This window comes from Vicia villosa, unplaced genomic scaffold, assembly GCF_029867415.1.
Source record: "Vicia villosa cultivar HV-30 ecotype Madison, WI unplaced genomic scaffold, Vvil1.0 ctg.002159F_1_1, whole genome shotgun sequence".
NCBI classification, from domain to species: domain Eukaryota; kingdom Viridiplantae; phylum Streptophyta; class Magnoliopsida; order Fabales; family Fabaceae; genus Vicia; species Vicia villosa.
Genome location: NW_026705856.1, coordinates 140808 through 147475, shown reverse-complemented (window position 1 = coordinate 147475; position 6668 = coordinate 140808). Strand labels below are relative to the sequence as shown.

General features: G+C 43.6%; 2 pseudogenes; both read left to right on the top strand.

Moving 5' to 3' along the window:
- Positions 1-4496: 4496 nt before the first annotated feature.
- On the top strand, positions 4497-5403 carry LOC131638070 (uncharacterized mitochondrial protein AtMg01010-like; annotated as a pseudogene).
- A 171-nt stretch (positions 5404-5574) lies between these two features.
- Positions 5575-6117, top strand: LOC131638071 (large ribosomal subunit protein uL5m-like; annotated as a pseudogene).
- The last annotated feature ends 551 nt before the right edge of the window (positions 6118-6668 follow it).

Genomic DNA, 6668 nt, shown 5'->3' with positions numbered 1-6668 from the left:
AGATTTTTGAATGGGATTGGGAATAGATTTTAGTATTAACCTAATTTCGGAGGGGGTTCCAATTCATATCCGAGCGTTGGTGCACTTCCCATATGTTCCCGGGCTTTGACGTAAGTCCTGTAGACCGAGCCTCATATCCCTTACTTCAGAGTCCTACGGTCTTCTTTCTTTTCCCTAATTCTCCGTGAGAACGAATCTTAACCCTTGCTTGGTCTTTTTCTTCCTCCTGACTCTCACTTGGAAGCAAGAGATGAAGACGTAGGCCTTCCTTATGATCGATCACCCTTTCCCGATGGTCCAGTAAGTTTTTCTTTCTTCACTTCCTTTCTGTTACTGCTAGGATAGATGCGGAAATCTGCCTTATTAAAGAAGAGAAGAGAAATCTTAAAGAAAGTGGTTTCCAAGTAATAGTAGAGATTTCACTTTGCTTTCTCGTATAGTTTCTAGAAGCTTCTCGATCCCCATCCCGAAAAGATATTAATTATAGCTTAAAATTATCTAAGTCAAAGCTTATGGTTGCTTATAGGCAGTAGCTAAGTGCGCTGCATCGCCTTCTTCTTCCATTGAAGGAGTGTGAACTGTTCAAGACACCCGATAATAAAAATGAAAGGAACAAGAACAATAAAAAAAACAAAAAGTACGCACCTACTAGAACAACCGGGATCCATTCTTAAAAGATCAATATTAATATAAGATCAGTTGTATCTTCTATGACCTGACATTCTTCCAACAATCTCTTCCACGAGAGTGCTCTAATGGCAAAGAGCTGTATCCACTTGAAATTCGGCATTACTTACTTATCATACACACTTAGCCCTGGGCACTTTCAGCCGGTGGTAGGGGTCCCTAACTTGGTTGGAGCTTAGGCCACTAGAACGCGTCTTTAATCTAGTTCAGGAAGGAAGTCTGGCACTCATCTCAGTCTCAGGGACATGCCCAGAAAAAACAGATGGTGTCAGGTTTTCGGGAATTGAATCAGGATTGTCTTGTGGCAGAACTGATTGCACTAGGAGAAGAAAGCCAGTTGTTTATTCCCATTCCCTTTAAGTCAGGGATTCGTTTAAAGCCTTTCGCTAGCATTACAACAGAACAGAATAAATGGCATCCATCAGATTCATTAGCTGCGGACGCATAGGAATTCTTTCTTACTGTAGCCACACAGATAAAAAATTATATTTCATTGACGATGTGGTAATCAAGTAGCAATTAACTTTTAAACCTCTTTCTTCTTTATCGCGGGCCCTAAAGACGATCCTTGCCCTTGTTCAATAGAAGAATCTGGAGCGAATTTCTGATAGTTGCCAAGTCGAAACCTATAGTATTCATCCAAAAAGGAGAGTTCTTTCAGAGCGAGTCAGGGAATCTAAATCTAAGTCAATCATAGAATCGATTCCCGTTGAAGTTTGACGAGAGATATCGGTAGTATATATAGGTTACGATTTCTTCACTCACGCGAGATTGCTAGGGCAGAAAAGCGAGAACTCGAATGCTTCTCCCATTCTCTGTAGATGAGACTGAGAAGTAGATCCAACCTAGTCTAGTAGTAAGCAATCTGCCAAAAGCAAGGTTTTTCATCCTAATCCTAATCTCGTAGTAGACAGGTTTCTTCTTTTATAGCGGCACATACAATACGTGTAATAAGCCTTAAATGTGATGTGATTTACCCCGGTTACTAACTGAAAGTGGCTCTTCGTTAGCGGTCGTCGCTCAAACGAATCAAATAATTTCTGCGCTTCGTCTTTCACGCCGGAGGGAAAGCCGCCGATTGACACTACTTCTTACTTTTTTTTCCTTCTGACCCGTTCTCTAGGAGCTAGACTCAATGGCTTACAGATACAAGGCGGGGGAATGACTCAATGGTTTTAACTTGCCTTACCCATACCCTTCCCTGACTCTATCTACTAGGATTGACTTCTTGGCTTACTGCAATGCTTACTGTATCTTTAACTGAAACTTCTTTGAAAGGTCCCTAGAAGGGATTGGAATAAAGGTCAGGCAGGTTTGTTTAATAGTCTTTTTCTTATCAATCGGCGAGGCCTCGCTAAAGCTCCGCTTCTTGAACTTGAAACTCCCTGACATTAGAGAGTGCCCAGTTCTCTCTGCTTCTCCTTTCAGTCTAGATTAGCCTATTGATGTTGAGGTTATCTTATCTTATCACCTGTAAGGATCTTCTTACTTGATAGAGTTGCTAAGATCTCGGTATGCTTGTATGTCTTGTCACTCCCCTCGATCCGCCGCCAGCCAATAAGAGACAGAAGAGAGAGCGCACCCGAAAAAGCGGATAGGAGAGGTCTTTCTATCTACGACTCACTCTTGGTCTCGAAAAACAATTCATTTGACTTGGTTCACTCCGTTCGTAGACTCTGTCGACCCTGGAATTGGCAGGCGTACAAGCACCGGTCTGGTACTCTTCGCGTGGCTCGGTAAGCGAGAACTTCTGGAATGCTAGGCATATCTAGCTTTCACTCAACTATATGATACTAGTTGGTATCAGCACATGAAGGCTATAGCAAAAAATCTTATTCGTCATCAACAGGATAGGACCAGAGCTTTACTCAACAGCTGTTACTGTAATAGAAATAGCACCGCTTGCTTATTCAAGACCGCCACTTCTATAACACCAACTGCGGATACTGTACCTTCATGTACAAATTTCTTCTTTCATAACTCTTTCCTCCTAACGCTGGTAAGACGCTTTCTTATCCCGAACTATATGGCGTATTCACTTAGACTCAATTTAAACTTAGCTTTTGTGGGCTGGGCGTTTCCCTTACAGGCTTTCTTTCTAATAAAAGGGCCTCAGACTCAGGGGCCTGCGTGGGTCAGTTTAGTTTGGTCCTAGTTTATCGTTAGGGTACTAAAATAAAACGCTTGAAAGCCAATGGGAATAGGCTAGCCCGCACTTGAAATTAAAAGGCTTCTATAACAAGGGCATTACGGGATTGAGAGCTAGTGGTACGATAAGACCTGCAAGAAGGCCCTGAGCTACATATCTATCGCGGCTAAACATCACTGGAATGGAGCGGAGTCACTCGTCTTAGAAGATGGGATTGAGCTCTACTTCTTATTCTTAATACGAGAGGAGGGTCACAGGCTGATAGGTGGAAGTATTCAAGATAACTATAGAGCGGAATGCTTGGAGCGAGCCAAGCGCTTTACTTTTAGCCGTGTAACTTGGCCTATTGGTCTACTGGTCTATTAGTCCTTGTTCTCTTTTCGTTATCCGCATTGGAGCTAGAAAGGGCTACTTGTAGGACTTGTATTTAGCCAGCTCTTTAGCTCTGCTTGGGTCTATTGGTCTAGTGCTATTCGGTTAAATGTCCTTTGTTTGTTGTCCCGTCGTTAAAGGTCGAGGGCAGAACTTAGGGTTAGAGCTCGAGGGTTATATCCAATGAATGAAGGGCACCGATGCCACCAATCCCCTTTCATCTTGGGGGCGACTCTATACCTTCCCGGCTTGCTTTCTTGGTCCGAACAATTTATCTCTACTTGTCTCAGATTCTTCGAACCTTTACCTAGGGCATCTTCGAATCTTATTGAATTGGTCTACCCTATTACCTTATTGTTTAGTTAGAACCGGAATCCCTATACCTAAAGCTATTGATTCAGATTCTGTTATGAAACCTGAGCCTTCTGAAGAGTCCATGTCCCTTTAGCTGGTGGAGCTGGTTCTAACCTCTTCTTTCGCTTACAACTTTAGGAATATCAAGATTAGTCCACTACTAGAGAAAGAGCCCTTGTCTTTGGCGCCTAGTCTTCAAGTTCTTCTTCAATGTCAATTGTAACTTACTCCAATGCATTCTTTCACTCCCGTTCCTATCTTATTTTTACAATACCGGAACAACCTCTGCGCCGTGCCCTGGATATGCCATTTCCTCCTAACCCGAATCTCTTTCTTGACTGAGCTGCATTTCCAATCCGTTTAGTCGGTCTCGTACCCAAGTGTATATCCCTTCTTTGTTTGCGTAACACTCTTGATCTTGAACCAGAGAATAAGCTGACCGCTCTAAGTCGGTCTATTATTATCTTTCCCTCCAAACCTTCCTAGTCGAGCTTCCACCGCCCCTAAAGAAAGTTATGGGAGCACATCCGTAACTCAACGTTACGACTTACGGGCACTCATCTCATGGATACCCCTTCTTTTCTTGAGCCGGAGTTGGGACTTTTGCGGCATCTAGTTCAGTATCAGATAGGGCTTATAATTTAGTCCCTTGGCAAAGAAGGTTGACTTCTCTGTCACTTCCGTACTTCTGTAACTTATCTTTAGCTTATTAATTGAATTGGTTAGAAAGTCTTTCCCTGGTATTTGCTAGAAGAGAGGGATTAGTCCCCCTCCAACACTGACTTCTTAGTCGAGTAGTTCTCTTTCTCCTTAGCTTCGGTTTTCTCGAAACTGGCTACTCCTTATGATATGCCACGTCAACCCCTGATCTAAGAGCATCTGAGAACATCTCCGGCATTGTCGAGGGAAGGGGCTTTAGTTAAGTCATCTCTTCCTCTTTGAAAGGAAAAGGGGCTTTAGTTAAGTCATCGATTCCAATCCTATATTTCTTTTTTTTTGTTGGTCAACAACCACATATCGTTTCTTTTCCCTCAAGACTTAGGACAGAAAGAGAGTCCGGAGGGAATCATTGTTTCTGAATCAATCATTTCTCAACTGGATAAATTCACTTCAGCACTGGTAATGTCAGAATTTGCACCTATTTGTCTCTCATTCGTGATCAGTCTGCTAGTTTCTTTGATCTTCCTCGGTCTTATTTTTGTTAATAAGTCACAAACAACATGAAAGTTTTCCCCAGGCTTTGTTTTGACTATGGCTCTCGGTCTTTTATTTTTTGGCACTCCTCTTGCCTTGAGTGCCGACACCGTACCTTCCCCTTTGGATTTGTTTACGTATACGAGCGACATTCTGGAAGACTCGGCGAGTTCTGGGCGTAGTAGTAGTACCTCAGCGGTCAATCAACCGCTTCTGGGGGAACAAGCTATGCCTCCCGCTCTTCCTGTTATGCAGGAAGCTGCTAATCAGGCTCTGCCCTACCCCTATCACAATAATGATATTATAGGGGGGACAGTGTGGAATCCATCCAACGGAGGCTTTTGGGGAGATTCCCCTCTCCTTCAGCCCATGAGATTCAAATGGCCCGGATTGAAGCCGAAAACCTATTCGAGGTCAAGGTCGATATCTATCAGGTCATGGCGGGCCTTCACCCAAGCGGGGATTGGATGGGACGGGGGGCTAGAGCTCTAGATAATCTCCGTACCGCCACAGGGGAGGAGTCCTTAAGTAAGCTCCTTCGAATGCGCGAGGACCTACAGACTGCGGGTTTGCACTCCGCAACCTTCCGGAAATTGGCCGACAGAGTGTTATTCCGGGCGGATGCGGAACAACACTCAGCCACCTAGGACAGGATGAGATCGAGTGTAAGACGCGACGCTCCCTATGATATCTGAGGTATTGTTCCCATGCATCCTTTCTGTTGGTCAACAACCAAGCACATCTCTCTATAGTCATTCACTACTCCGTGCAGGAAAGACTCTCTTTCTATCTGGAGGGAATTTTTTTGTCTAAATCAATCACTATGTTTCCACTCAATTTTCATTACAAAGATGTATCACGTCAGGATCCGTTGCTCAAATTGAATCACGCCAACGTTATGGAAGTTTCTGGATCGTGTGAAATAAGATTAGTACCTAAGGCACCCTATGATTTAATAATAATAAATGGAAAATTGGCTATGGAGATTCCGCACGGTCAGAAATTCATACAGACACAAAGGGGTTCTACAGGAAAGTCGTTTCGATCCAATCCATTCTTGGGGTCAAAAAAAGACAAAGGATATGTCAGTGACCTAGCACGACAAAGCACTCTCCGAGGGCATGGAATGTCTAATTTTTCGGTCAGAATATCGACAGTAATGTCTCTGTTAGATTCAATTCTCGATGGAAACGGAGTTTTGCGAATTCTCCCCAGAACTGGAAGATCATTTCGAGATCTTCGAACATATTCGAGGGTTCAATGTTACTATTGTAACTTCGGCCCACACACAAGATGAGACTTTACACCCGTTGAGCGGCTTTTTGCAAAAAGATGAGGGAGAAACTCAGTAAGAGATGTCGGATAAATATGAATTGAGACGAAAGCTTTATAAAGCCTTTTGTAAAGATTCTGATCTTCCTAGTGATATGCGGGACAAACTTCGTTATAAGTTGTCCAAGTTGCCAAGAAATAGTTCCTTTGCACGAGTAAGAAACCGATGTATTTCCACGGGTCGCCCTCGTTCCGTATATGAGTTATTTCAAATTTCTCGTATCGCTTTTCGTGGATTAGCATCTCGAGGTCCTTTGATGGGCATAAAGAAATCGTCTTGGTAGCAATCGCCAAACCCATAAAACAAGAGTTAGCTCCGCAGCTGGTCCACAAGCAAGGTAAGTAGGTCCATTACCGGCCGGCTCCGGACCGAAAAGACCTAGCGGAGTAATCCCTTATCTCGGATCGGAGATGCTAACAAGGCACGAATCGAAGTGGGGGACCTATCTACCGTCTGTGTCTATCTCCTGTCAAGTATGCTCCCCAGACATAGACTATGTACAGGGTAGTACTCTTGGATATAATATCACCGCGTGAACGTGAACATAACATTAAGTTACGAATGTAACTCCCGAGGGAT